Genomic DNA, 13,522 nt, shown 5'->3' on the forward strand with positions numbered 1-13,522 from the left:
TAAGGAAAACAACTATTTTGACACAGTTAATTCTATGTGTGCACTTTGTTAGTGGTTGTAGTGGAATTTGGAGCAGAATGTAACCAAACATTTGGGCACTTGGTGTTTGGCACTTAAGAAATCATTGCCTAACTCAAGGTCAGGAAGATTTACTCCTATGTTTCCTTCTAGGGATTTTATTGTTTTAGCTCATACACTTAGGCTTATGAGGTAATTTTCATGTACTATGGAAGTTTACGGAGAAGGCAATGACACCCCACTCCAGTACTCTTGCCTGGAAAATCCCATGGACGGAAGAGCCTGGTAGGCTGCAGTCCATGGGGTCGCTAAGTGTCGGACACAACTGAGCGACCTGACTTTCATGTTTCACTTTCATGCATTGGAGAAGGAAATGGCAACCTACCCCAGTGTTCTTGCCTGGAGAATCCCAGGGACACGGGAGCCTGGTGGGCTGCCATATGTGGGGTCACACAGAGTCGGACAGGACTGAAGTGACTTAGCAGCAGCAGTAGCATGGAAGTTTAATATTCCACACATGATAAGCAGCTTAAATACAAGTTTTATTATTGCAGAATTCCCAAGGCTGTTCATTATTGACAGCTTGGTAATATTGACTATAATCCAACTCTTCTGCTGTGAGCTAGGTTTTCCTGCTGTATAGATCTTACCTGAATTTGTCAAGGTCCCTGGGAAAATGCTAAGTTGTTTCAGTCATGTCTGACTCTTTTGTGACCCCAAGGACTGTAGCTCACCAGACTCATCTGTCCATGAGATTCTTCAAGCAAGAGTACTGGAGTGGGTTGCCATTTACTACTCCAGGGGATCTTTCCGACCCAGGGATCAAACCCTCGTCTCTTATGTCTCCTGCATTAGCAGGTGGATTCTTTACCACCTAGAAATATTGAATACTGAATATGTTGTGTTGCCAGAGGCAGAAATCCGAATCAAAGTAGGCAGAAAAGGAGATTTTGTTGGAAAGATATCAGGTCCCTCAGGTAACTGAAGGAAGAGTTGAAGTCCCTGAATGCAGAAAGTTTGGGTAGAGCTGGCTGTGAAGAACAGCTAGAACTTGAACGTGAGCAGGACTATTCTCTCTCTTCTTCTTAAAATTTTTCATTGGCGTATAGTTGTTTTATAATGTGGTGTTAGTTTCTGTTGTAAAGTGAATGTTATATGTACACATGTATACATTCTTCTTTAGATTTCCTTCCCATGTAGATCACCACAGATCACTGAACAGAGTTCCCTGTGCTAAACAGTATGTTCTCATTAGTTATCTGTTTTGTACATAGTGGTGTATATATGTCAATCCCAATCTCCCAGTTTATTCTACCATCACCCTCACCCTCTCTGGCTCTCTTGTTTCCTCTCTACCCTTCCCCTTCTTCTCACTCTCACTCTTTCTCTGGGTCTTACTTCCACTTCTCTCTGTCCGTCAGTTCCACTCCCATGCAGGCTGAGTTCTCCACGAAGCCCAAGACAAGACTATAGGCAGGTTGCAAGACCCTGGACTCCAGGCTCACACCAGAGACTCTTCCCCCCAATCCCACCCTTTGAAAAATTCTAGGTAAGATCTCTGATTGGCTACTTGGAGTCATGTGTCCCTCTGGACTGTCAATGCAAGCTTTCTGGTAACATTGGGGATGGGTTTTATTTGTAGAAAAGACTCTTCAGAAGTTTACTTTTGACTTAAACAAGTTGTTCTCAATGTATTATAGTTCTAGTTCTTACAGAACTTTTAGTTCTATCTATAATCTTGCAATTGTTAGCAATCACTTTTTAAGTGATTCAAATATTGTTTGGTCTGTTTGAAAACTCAGTTAATGAAACAGTTTCAACATTTCAAACATCATTTATCAATCTAATGTATGTGAGTTTCTTTTAAACCATAATTGCTTGATCAAACAAACCAATCTTTCTGAAGATAACTCTTATAAATGCAGTAAATTAGCCTTATAAATAAGAGAAGTCTGAGATTCCAATTCTGCATATGAACTTGTTGGGATTTCAACATAATATCGTAAATCTAACTTAGTTATTCCCTTGAATATTTTAAACTGACTTTACAAGGCTATTACTCTAATACACCCAATTCTCTTCAGTATTAGCCTCTATCCCAATGGCTCAGATGGTAAATAATCTGCCTGCAATGCAGGAGACCCAAGTTCGATTCCTAGGTTGGGAATATCTCCTAGATAAGAATTACAGTATCTTCAGTATTACAAACATATAGGATATCAAATCTTTCTAGAGTCTTTCCAAACACCAAGTGTTAATACCATGGTTTTGATTCCTTTAAAATTTTTAATGTTTAGTTTTAAATCTTCCCAGAATTAAAAACCCAGTACTCACTAAGGAATGGGCTTCCCAGGTGGCACTAGTGGTAAAGAACCCGCCTGCCAACGCAGGAGACATAAGAGACACGGGTTCAATCCCTAGGTCAGCACGTACCCTCGAGGAGGGCACGGCAACTCACTCCAGTATTCTTGCCTAGAGAATCCCATGACAGAGGAGCCTGGTGGGCGACAGTCCATAGAGTCGCAGAGTCAGACACAACGGAAGTGACTGAGCACGTATGCACTCACTAAGGAATACTCATAGACTTCCAGAGAGCTCAGAATATTTAATTCTTAATCACCCAGGGTTAAAAGATGCTTTATCACCAAGGAAACTTCATCTTATTCCGAGATGTGTGCTTTTTTTTTTTCACATTTTAACACCGCTGAAATTGGAATATGTCTTACAATCAGCGGCACCTTAATTAGCAGCAGTTAGTCTTTCTCAATGAAACTTAAAATGATGGTGTCTTAAATTAGGTGAGATGTGCTGCCATCTCAGCTAACTGTGATTACTGACGACTAGAAATGAAGGCCGTGTGTGAGGCCTGGAGCTACGGATGCCCAGAACATTTCTTTTCACTCACACCACTGTCACGTTGAGGTTGCCTTTTTTGTTTTAAAAATTTGTTTACTTTGTTTGTTTGTTTGTTTAAAACAGAAAGTTTATTTGCTCAGTACACCAAGTAGAATGCAAGCACTATCATGACAAATATACAGAAATATCCAGATCAACATAAAACTAATTTATTTTTAAAGAAGGGAAATCTCTTTAAATGTTATGACAACGTACTCCCAAGAATCCTTTTCTCAGTTAATTATACATTTCAATAAAATAAATGGTAATGAATTAAGTGGAAGTTAGCTTGTGAATTTTTCTTAAAAATAAAAATCCAACCCTATTAATCCATGCCAGTTAAACACTTTCAACTAAAATTTCCCAATAAGTGCAAGAGATGGAGTTAGTTACCTTTTTTGCTTGAACAGTCCCAGGGAAAATGGTTACTACAAATACAGCAGGCAAACTGTTAAGACCGACCGATCTAGAACATAGTGTCGAACTAATTTCAGTCTCAAATTGTGCTGAACGCTCATCATTAGTACGGCACATTTTGGTCCATGATGTGGTTTAATGCCAAGACAGATCCCAGTTTGTTACAGAAACACATAGATTACTGTTGTTTTTTTGTTGTTTTGTTTATATATATATGTATAAAGCCAGATATACTTCCACATACAAAGGCAGGTTTTCCCAAGAGGGATTTACAGGAAGCAGTCTGGGGTGCGCCGGGTCACATGAGGCTCTCCACGAGGAGGTCCTGGGTCAAACTGAAGGAAGGAATATTTCAAAGTGTCATCTAATTCCATGATAGCAGCCTGGTTCCCACAATGATAACAGTAATTGGGTGCACTGAAAATGGTAACCAGGTTCCGATCGTGACACCAATTGTATCCCTCCATTACAAGTTGGTGAGCACGGGAAACCAGTGTGAGACCATTAGCATGGTGAAACATTTCAGAAATATCTTGTCCAAATGTGTAGCCAGCGCCACGTGGTGAAATACCCCACCCACCACGATCATCTGGATCTGACCATAAGAGATCACACATTGGGCCCTCATGTGGAACTTCCTGTAAACGATCCAGGGCTCTTATATGATCCAGTGTATCTATGGATGGAGAGAGGCCACCATGGAGGCAGAATATCTGTCCATCTACTAAAGCTGTAAGTGGCAGATAATCAAAGAGATCTGTAAAATATTTCCAAACATTGGCATTTCCATACTTTCACAAACATTCATCATAAAAGCCATATACTTGGGTAATTTGTCGGCTTTCCTGGTTTCCTCTCAGTATTGTAATGCGTTCTGGATAACGCACCTTGAATGCCACAAGAGTTACCCTCTCCGCAGAATAATAACCTCTGTCTACATAGTCACCCATGAACAGATAGTTTGTATCTGGTGACTTCCCACCGATTCTGAAGAGTTCCATAAGATCATGGAATTGACCATGCACATCTCCACAGACGGTAACAGGACAATGGACCTCTTGCACATTTGATTCTTTTGTTAAAATTTCCTTAGCCTATTCACACAGCATCCTGACTTGGTTCTCCGTGAGCTGTTTACACTCATTCAGCTGCTCGACGCCACTGGTCCAGGTCCTTAGTGAACGCCTTGTAGTCCATGGCGGCCCCGCCCCTCCGCCGCCCCCCCCCCCCCCCCCCACCGCGCGGCCCGCCCCTGGCGCTGCTCCCCTAGCTCCCCCTCCCCCGCCATCCGCTGCCGCCAGCTCCCGGTGGGGAGGAAGGAGCCAAATTTATTTACTTTTAATTGATGGAATTCCAGTTGAGCTATTTCAAATCCTGAAAGATGATGCTGTGAAAGTGCTGCACTCAATATGCCAGCAAATTTGGAAAATTCAGCAGTGGCCACAGGACTGGAAAAGGTCCGTTTTCATTCCAACCCCAAAGAAAGGCAATGCAAAAGAATGCTCAAACTACCACACAGTTGCACTCATCTCACACGCTAGTAAAGTAATGCTCAAAATTCTCCAAGCCAGGCTTCAGCAATACGTGAACCGTGAACTTTCAGATATTCAAGCTGGTTTTAGAAAAGGTAGAGGAACCAGAGATCAAATTGCCAACATCCTCTGGATCATGGAAAAGGCAAGAGAGTTCCAGAAAAACATCTACTTCTGCTTTATTGACTATGCCAAAGCCTTTGACTGTGTGGATCACAATAAACTATGGGAAATTCTGAGAGAGATGGGAATACCAGACCACCTGACCTGCCTCTTGAAAAATCTGTATGCAAGTCAGGAAGCAACAGTTAGAACTGGACATGGAACAACAGACTGGTTCCAAATAGGAAAAGGTGTACGTCAAGGCTGTATATTGTCACCCTGCTTATTTAACTTAAATGCAGAGTACATCATGAGAAACGCTGGGCTGGAAGAAGCACAAGCTGGAATCAAGATTGCCAGGAGAAATATCGATAACCTCAGATATGCAGATGACACCACCCTATGGCAGAAAGTGAAGAGGAACTAAAAAGCCTCTTGATGAAAGTGAAAGAGGAGAGTGAAAAAGTTGGCTTAAAGCTCAACATTCAGAAAACGAAGATCATGGCATCTGGTCCCATCACTTCATGGGAAATAGATGGGGAAACAGTGGAAACAGTGTCAGACTTTATTTTGGGGGGCTCCAAAATCACTACAGATGGTGATTGCAGCCATGAAATTAAAAGACGCTTACTCCTTGGAAGAAAAGTTATAACCAACCTAGATAACATATTCAAAAGCAGAGATATTATTTTCCCAACAAAGGTCTGTCTAGTCAAGGCTATGGTTTTTCCAGTGGTCATGCATGGATGTGAGAGTTGGACTGTGAAGAAAGCTGAGCGCCAAAGAATTGATGCTTTTGAACTGTGGTGTTGGAGAAGACTCTTGAGAGTCCCTTGGACTGCAAGGAGATCCAACCAGTCCATTCTGAAGGAGATCAGCCCTGGGTGTTCATTGGAAGGACTGATGCTGAAGCTGAAACTCCAATACTTTGGCCACCTCATGCGAAGAGTTGACTCACTGGAAAAGACCCTGATGCTGGGAGGGATTGAGGGCAGGAGGAGAAAGGGACGACAGAGGATGAGATGGTTGGATGGCATCACCGACTCGGTGGACATGAGTTTGAGTGAACTCTGGGAGTTGATGATGGACAGGGAGGCCTGGCGTGCTGTTATTCATGGGGTCACAGAGTTGGACATGACTGAGCGACTGAACTGAACTGAAGGATAGTTGCTTTACAATATTGTGTTGGTTTCTGCCATACATCAACGTGAATCAGCCATAGGTATACATACGTCCCCTCCCTCTTGAACAGTTGGATTTTTTTTTTTTTTTGCTAAGCCTTCAAAACTTAAAAAAGAAATGTGGCTCATATAGACCACTGCTTCCCTGGTGGCTCAGATGATAAAGAATTCACCTGCAATGCAGGGGGCTCAGGTTTGATCCCTGGGTTGGGAAGATCCCCCAGAGAAGGGAATGGCAATCCACTCCAGTATTCTTGCCAGGAGAAGTGCATGGACAGAGGAGCCTGGAGGAGGACTACAGTCCGTGGTGTTGAAAAGAGTTGGACATGACTGAGTGACTAACACTTTTCACTTTCCTTTATACAACTAGCTAGATTCAGTTTATTCAAATACTTGAATCTCTGCCTGCTCACAAAGTCTAGGATCCCACCTAGATGATCACTTGATTGGATCTGCACTTACCTGATTTTTGTGTACAAAAATGTCTTTTTTTTCCATCCAGTTCAACACTGATGGGAACCTATGCTATTTAAATAATTTTTAAAATTTAACTTGGAAGGTATTTGAATGTGATCGATTCTTTTCTTCTTTCATGTTCCAGATAGGATTATACTACTTTCCAGGTATAGGTCTTATATTTGAAATCATAATTATTCTTTTTTCCAAACATTTGTCATTACTTAGCTAGAAAGTAGAGGATATGGACATTCTTAACTTTTCTGTAAATTTAATGAAACTTTTTTGTATGTTCTTAATGATGATTGGAGATAGATATAATGTTAAGGAGTTATGCCATTTAAAAATCAGGAATGGATTTTTTTTCTTTCTTTCTTTCTTTATTTTTTATTTTACTTTACAATTCTGTAGTGGTTTTGCCATACATTGACATGAATCCACCACAGGTGTACATGTGTTCCCAAACATGAAAGGAATGGATTTTTAAACACCTGGATTAAAATAATTATTCACATACAGTGTAATTCACCCATTTAAGATGTGCCATTCAGTGGTTTTTAGTATGCTCACAGATATGTGCAACCATCACCCTGTCAATTTTAGAACATTTCATCACTTCAAAGAGAAACCTAAACAATCACTAAACAACCCTAAACAATCACTAGTCTACTTTCTTTATAAATTTCCCTTGTCTGGACATGCAAATAGAATCATATAGTATGTGGGACTTTTTTGTAACTGGCTTTTTTCGCTAGAGAATAGATGCTGAATTTGATCAAACATCTTTTTAGGAAATATTAGAGGAATATCCTACTTTTCAATTTGGACACTTCATATGGGTGTGTCTGTCTTGCAGTCACAATGATGAAGTCTTACTATTGAAATGAACCAACCAGTTGTGGTCCTAAGGGAAGGTGCGGGGAGGGCCCCTTCAGATCAGATATCTGCCCCAGACCTAATCTCCAGTTGAGGGCGGAATCAGACAAGAACATGGCAGCCCTCACTGGGAATGCACGGTTAAGCAAAGAAAAGTCCTTGAAAAGGAGGTGAGACAGAATCTAAGATGGCTTCTTTGAGGGTCCTCTCCCATGTTTTCTGAACCATGAGTAACGTTGTGCCCAAAATATTGCTGTGGTATACTGGGAAAGAGACTGAAATAGAAGTCAGAAGGCCTAGGTTTTTGCTTTGATTTTGCAGTCTGACTTCAAGGAAGGCAGTCATATCTCCGAAACTCAATTTCTTCTTAGAGAGTGAAAATCTAGTACCCGGCATGGCTGTTGGTGTATTTGAAAGATTTACACAAACCTGAGACGTATGTGTATTCATTGTCTGTCTTCTCACTCTGACTCTTGGTATCCTGCAAGACTGCGCCTTAGCCCCCTGCTTCCTGGATCTGTTTCAGGTTTAACTCTGGTTAAGTGCAGCATTCATCCCTCTACTTCATGCTGCCCTTGGGGTCTCTGTTTATAAGGCCCATGGTCAGTGGCCTCCAGGGTTCCCAGAGGTTTCCCCAGACTGCATCCATCTACCACTTCCAAGAACACTGAAAACTTTGGGCCACTGCCCTTTACTCCCCACCCCCACCTCACTCCCGCTTTAGGTCTCCACTCACCCACTCAATCCCAGCAAGGATGGTTTGCTTGTTAGTTACATTAGTCCCCTCAGAGGTCTGTCATAGCCAAGCTCATCCTTAGTCACATTCTAAGCTGCAGAACCTGTGAGTTCAAGAGGGGTACAGCTTCTGCTTGCTGGGGCTAAGCTCTGAAGCTGACATGTAACATAGCCACCAAGAGTGGGACACCTGATATGTCGGTGGCAAGTAGCCTGACACCAGGACTGTGGGGCCCTGGCTTGTCTTTCAGCTTCATTTACACACACACAAACACACACAGATACAAATGCACCTTTCTTTGTACTTTCACATTGAGATGATTCATAATCAGAATATTCTTCTTTAAAGGAAACCAAGGCACTTGGAGAAGAGAGCATTCTACATGCTGGCATTTAGAATTATCTGTCAGAACTGGAAAGAACCATGCACACAATCCAGTCTAAACACCTTCCTACCCACCCACTATCCCACTCCCCATTAATGGAAAAGACTGAGGTGATGTAATTGTCTAAGATCACACAGCAAGTGAGAGAAAAAGATCATTTATTTATTCAATAAAACTTTATTGATTCATATTTATCAGGCACTGCTCTAGGAGAGAATATAGGCTTATTCCACACAAAGTCCCCGGCCTCATGAAGCTTATATTTGTTGTATTGCCATGGAAACAATATACAATGTAATGTCGGATGGTGATAAGTACCATGAAGAAATCTAGAATATGAGGATAGAGAATGAAGGAGGTGGGAAAGTGCCACATTTGATAAGAAAGTCAGGAGTGATTTCTCTAAAAAGTGAATGAAATAGGGGACAAGACAAGTGGGAGAAGAGAATTCCAGATAGAACAAAAGTGCAAAGGCCCTGGTTTAGTAAAGAGGCCGGTAATTTGCCATCTAGAATTCCTTCATCAAACCACACTGCCTCTGAATCATCAGGGGTGTCCTAAGAGTCTTCATACCACATAACGTGTCCAGGTTTGAGGATTGCTATATAAACCCAGAGTCACCATGCTGCCCAGGTTAAAACAGAACTTGTGTCCCCCATGTATATACACTGACCCAATACCTCCATGTAGCATAGCAACAGCTCTGAGGTGGGAATCAGGAGACTGGTTCTTCTATTGAGCGAGTGATCTAGGGCAAGCCCTCTTGGGAGATCAGATTGTTGTTTTTAAAATTTTAATTAAGGTTTAATGTTTAGTTTTTAAATGAGTGAGTACGCAGTTTTTTCATGTATCCTGACCTTGCTGTGGTGGTGGTGGTTGTTATAATACAGAGATACACACAAATCTTAAATGCACAGCTTGGTGAATTTTTATGCATGTATATATTGGAGACTCTCACTCATATCAAGATGTAGAGCATTCCAGTGTCTCTGAAGTTTTTTTTATTATGTGCCTTCCCCCACACCTGTAAGGCTCGGAGGGCCGCACTCTGAAGGGGACACTCTAGTGGACTGACAAATTTTATTGTCCAGCTTTCGCAGATATATGGTCTCAGGGAGCCGAGCATAAAGCAGACTTGCACGTAGCCTTTCTCGATAAAACATCAAAGCATTCAAGTATAAAATACAGTTCCCACCACCCAAGCCATAACATAGCTTTGGCGAAACTCTAAAGGGAGTCTTATCATGAAACAACAGTCCTTGCTCCCAGAAACAGGTGGTCAGAAGGAAGCCTTCGAATGCCTCAAGGCCTGGTATATAACTTTGTTATTGGAACCAGCCTCAGGCACTTGGTGAACGCACATAACCCTTTGTTAAGCTCCTTCCAGCTTCCAACCTTCGTCTTGAGCGGAGCAAATACATTCTCAGTATTTGCTTAAAGCCTTCCAGCTCCTCCACACACACCGCTCTACCTCTAATGCACCACCCCCACCCTCCCACATGCAAAGTCTAGATAAGAATCTAGACAAGAAATCAGGCAGTCACAATACGGTGCAAAGTAGAGAGCAAAATGAAGCACAAAGCAGGTTCACTCTACCTGGCCTCTGTGGGGGAGGTGGCCTTGTGCGGATGTCACAGACAACTTTTTGGAGTAAAGAAGCTCCAATCTGTGACCTAGGGATGAGTTGAGGTATCCTGGGAGAATGTGTGTATGTAAGTTGGGCATCAAGGAGGTAGGCATAGAACAGTATTTTTGGCAGAGGGAACAGCATATTTAAAACCCCAGAGTAAAAATGAGCCTGGGATAAAAGACTGATATATGTCAAAATGTTGTTGTTATTCAGTCGCTAAGTCATGTCTGACTTTTTGCAACCTCCCTGGACTGTAGCCCACCAGGCTCCTCTGTCCATGGGATTTCCCAGGCCAAGAATACTGGAGTGGGTTGCCATTTCCTTCTCCAGGGGATCTTCTCTACCCAGAGATCTAACTTGCATCTCCTGCATTGGCAGGTGGATTCTTTATTGATGAACCACCAGGGAACCCCTATATGTCAAGATACTTATTGATATAATCAGAACAAGGTGTGAAAGCACACGGTTGAATGCACAGAACTCACATCTGTTATCAAGAGCAGCCCATCAGATCAGAAGAGGTGGGAGAGTGATTTAGTACCACACCATTTCATGGAGAGCAATTTATTTTTGTGCTCTGGACTGTTGACAGATAGCGACTATGAGCAAAAGAGGCTCAAAGGTGAATGATTTTTCTTTTGCTTCTGCCCAGTTCAGCCAAGGAGTTACCTCACAGAGATGAATTAGAAATAATGCACACGAACCTGGTCATAGCAGAACATGAAGGCTGGTAGCTAGTGTTAGGAGGAGGCTCAGAAAGAGAACAGGGTTGCTCTTCTTCCTGCATCTTGAGCTCCACGTTGCTCTCAATTCCACCTCTCCTGGAGGGCTGGCAGCAGTCATGCCCTCTCCCTACAGGGGAGACCCCACCTCTTTCTTCCTGGGTGACTCAGTGGTCTTCAGTAGGTCAGTGGCTAAGATTTTAAATCCATAGAGTTTGTACATTTCCCAAATGTATACACAGGGACATCTACAGCTCAGTTCACATGGGCTGTGCTAAGCCCGGCCCAAATCCCCCTCATGCTCTCTCTTCTAGTTTGACAGGCAGGGACTCCATCCTCTGACTGTCTTTGAGGGCCCAAGGTTTTATCTTCTGTAAATAGTTGCTAAAAAGAACATGTGTACACGTACACATGCGCGCACACACACACATACAGGTATATTTGTCTCGAGACATAGCTTTTGAGGGCATCTTCAACTTCTGGGGAACTTTTACTAAATATAGTATGTATGGACCTTACCAAAACCTTATAAATCAGTATCTTTGCAACTGGGGGCTTAGAAATTATATATATATAGATACACACATATATATCAAATTATTTTTTTCTTATTGAAGAGTTTTTTTTTTTTTTGAAGTCACTCAGTTGTGTCCGACTCTTTTCGACCCCAGGGACTGTAGCCTATCAGGCTCCTCCGTCTATGGGATTTTCCAGGCAAGAGTGCTGGAGTGGGTTGCCATTTCCTTCTCCAGGGGATGGATCTTCCCGACCCAGGAATCGAACCCGGGTCTCCCGCATTGCAGGCAGATGCTTTACCATCTGAGCCACCAGGTATAATTAACTTATATTAGTTTCAAGTGTACAGCAGAGAGTCAATATTTTTATACATTATAAAATGATCACCACGGTCAATCTGGTTATCATCTGTCACCATACAAAGTTATCACAATATTATTGACCCTATTCCCTGTGCTGTATACTATGTCCCTGTGACTTATTTATTTTCTAACTGGGAATGTGTACCTCTTAATCTCCTCACCTATTCAAAGGTGGTTGCCAGAGGGGATGGGGGGTGTGAGATGAGTGGAATAGATGAAGGAGAAGTTGTATATATGTTTAAGCTCCCTTGGTGATATGACAAGCACTTCAGACCAAGAGCCCCTTAGTGGAGGGTGAGAACTCTGCTCTCACCAGGCAAGGACAGCCTCTTGTTATCCTCCAGGTTTTTCCTAAACATCTTCTAGGCTTCACATTCGGTATAAGTAAAAGATTTGTTCAAGAGATTTCTTCAAAAGTGCTCAAAGGTGAATTACAGCTTTAATGTCTACAGAAACTTGAACCAGGAAGCTCTGAGATTACAAGGTTTCACAACACACACACATGCGAATATTCACATACTCTCTCTCTCATAAACACATGCTTATAAAATACAGTTTATTACATATATTTGTTTTGCTTATTTCTCCTAGAAAATTATAAGCCGTAAATAAATTTTAGACCAATTGACTTGAATTGTATTTTGTGAGATTTGCATTATAAGAAGTTCTTCAGTATTTAATTTCAAAGAGAAAATTATGGCTGCAGCCCTTCTGTTTAATAGATAAGTCTGTCTTGGGGCCAGTGGCATTAGAAGTCCTTAACAACCAACCTGCACCATTATTTCAGAAAAACAAGAGTACCTGGTTTGCCCAGCTATGTTCAAGTTGCTTTCTTTTCTTCCATTTTTTTATTCTCCCTCTCTCTTAATTAGAAAAAAAATTCCACAGCTCTTTCTTTGCAAAATGAATTTTATAATGCAAGTTGCCACTTAATTTCCTGGACACAATCCTTGTTCAAAATTGTACCTGAGGGAAAAACATGTTTTTCACCAGAGAAAACCATGAGGCCTTAAAGTTTAGAATGAAGCATTTTTCTTTTTTTTATTTTATTCTAGGTCTGAAAGTTTAACTATTCCGCACCTTAGTTCACCTGCTTTTCTTGCTCTCTGCTCTCATGCAGAGAAATCATGGTGATTAGAATGACTGAATTTCAAAATCGCAGGCCTTGGAAGCAATAGAGGCTAGAGAAGTTTGGAGCCGCTCAAGATCACTGAGTGGAGGAGGGACTAGAACCTGGGATGTCTGGCTCCTAATCTGGTCCCCTTTCCAGTAGAACCCAGTGGTTTCAGTCCTTCCTATGCATAAAAATCACCTGGGCAGCAATGCCTGGCTGGGACCCAGCAAAACCTCTCCCTTGAACATATTTACATCAAAGTTTGTATTCAAGCCAAATCCCTTCCAACTATTAAGCTACTTCTAGTCCCTTCCCATATGAAAATGCCCATGTAAAGATTCTTGAGTGTGACTACTACCATGGTTATCAATTCATGTTTTTAAAAATTTGTTAATATGCAATTTGCCAGTTGTTTCCAGATTGTCAGGTTCTGTGGTTGTAAAGGAAGTCCATGAACCTGTCCATGAACCAAACTTAGCAAAGCTGCTCCAGAGACACCAATTAAAGGAGGACTTCTGGATTCCACTCTGCCTTCTTCAGAGAAGCTTTTCTCCTTGTAAAATGTTAAGTACTGGAGGCA

General features: G+C 41.8%; 1 pseudogene; it reads right to left on the reverse strand.

Moving 5' to 3' along the window:
- Nucleotides 1-3,146: 3,146 nt before the first annotated feature.
- Nucleotides 3,147-4,527, reverse strand: LOC120870283 (annotated as a pseudogene).
- Nucleotides 4,528-13,522: the final 8,995 nt, after the last annotated feature.

This window comes from Oryx dammah, unplaced genomic scaffold (genome assembly GCF_014754425.2).
Source record: "Oryx dammah isolate SB20612 unplaced genomic scaffold, SCBI_Odam_1.1 HiC_scaffold_1, whole genome shotgun sequence".
Classification (NCBI taxonomy): Eukaryota; Metazoa; Chordata; class Mammalia; order Artiodactyla; family Bovidae; genus Oryx; species Oryx dammah.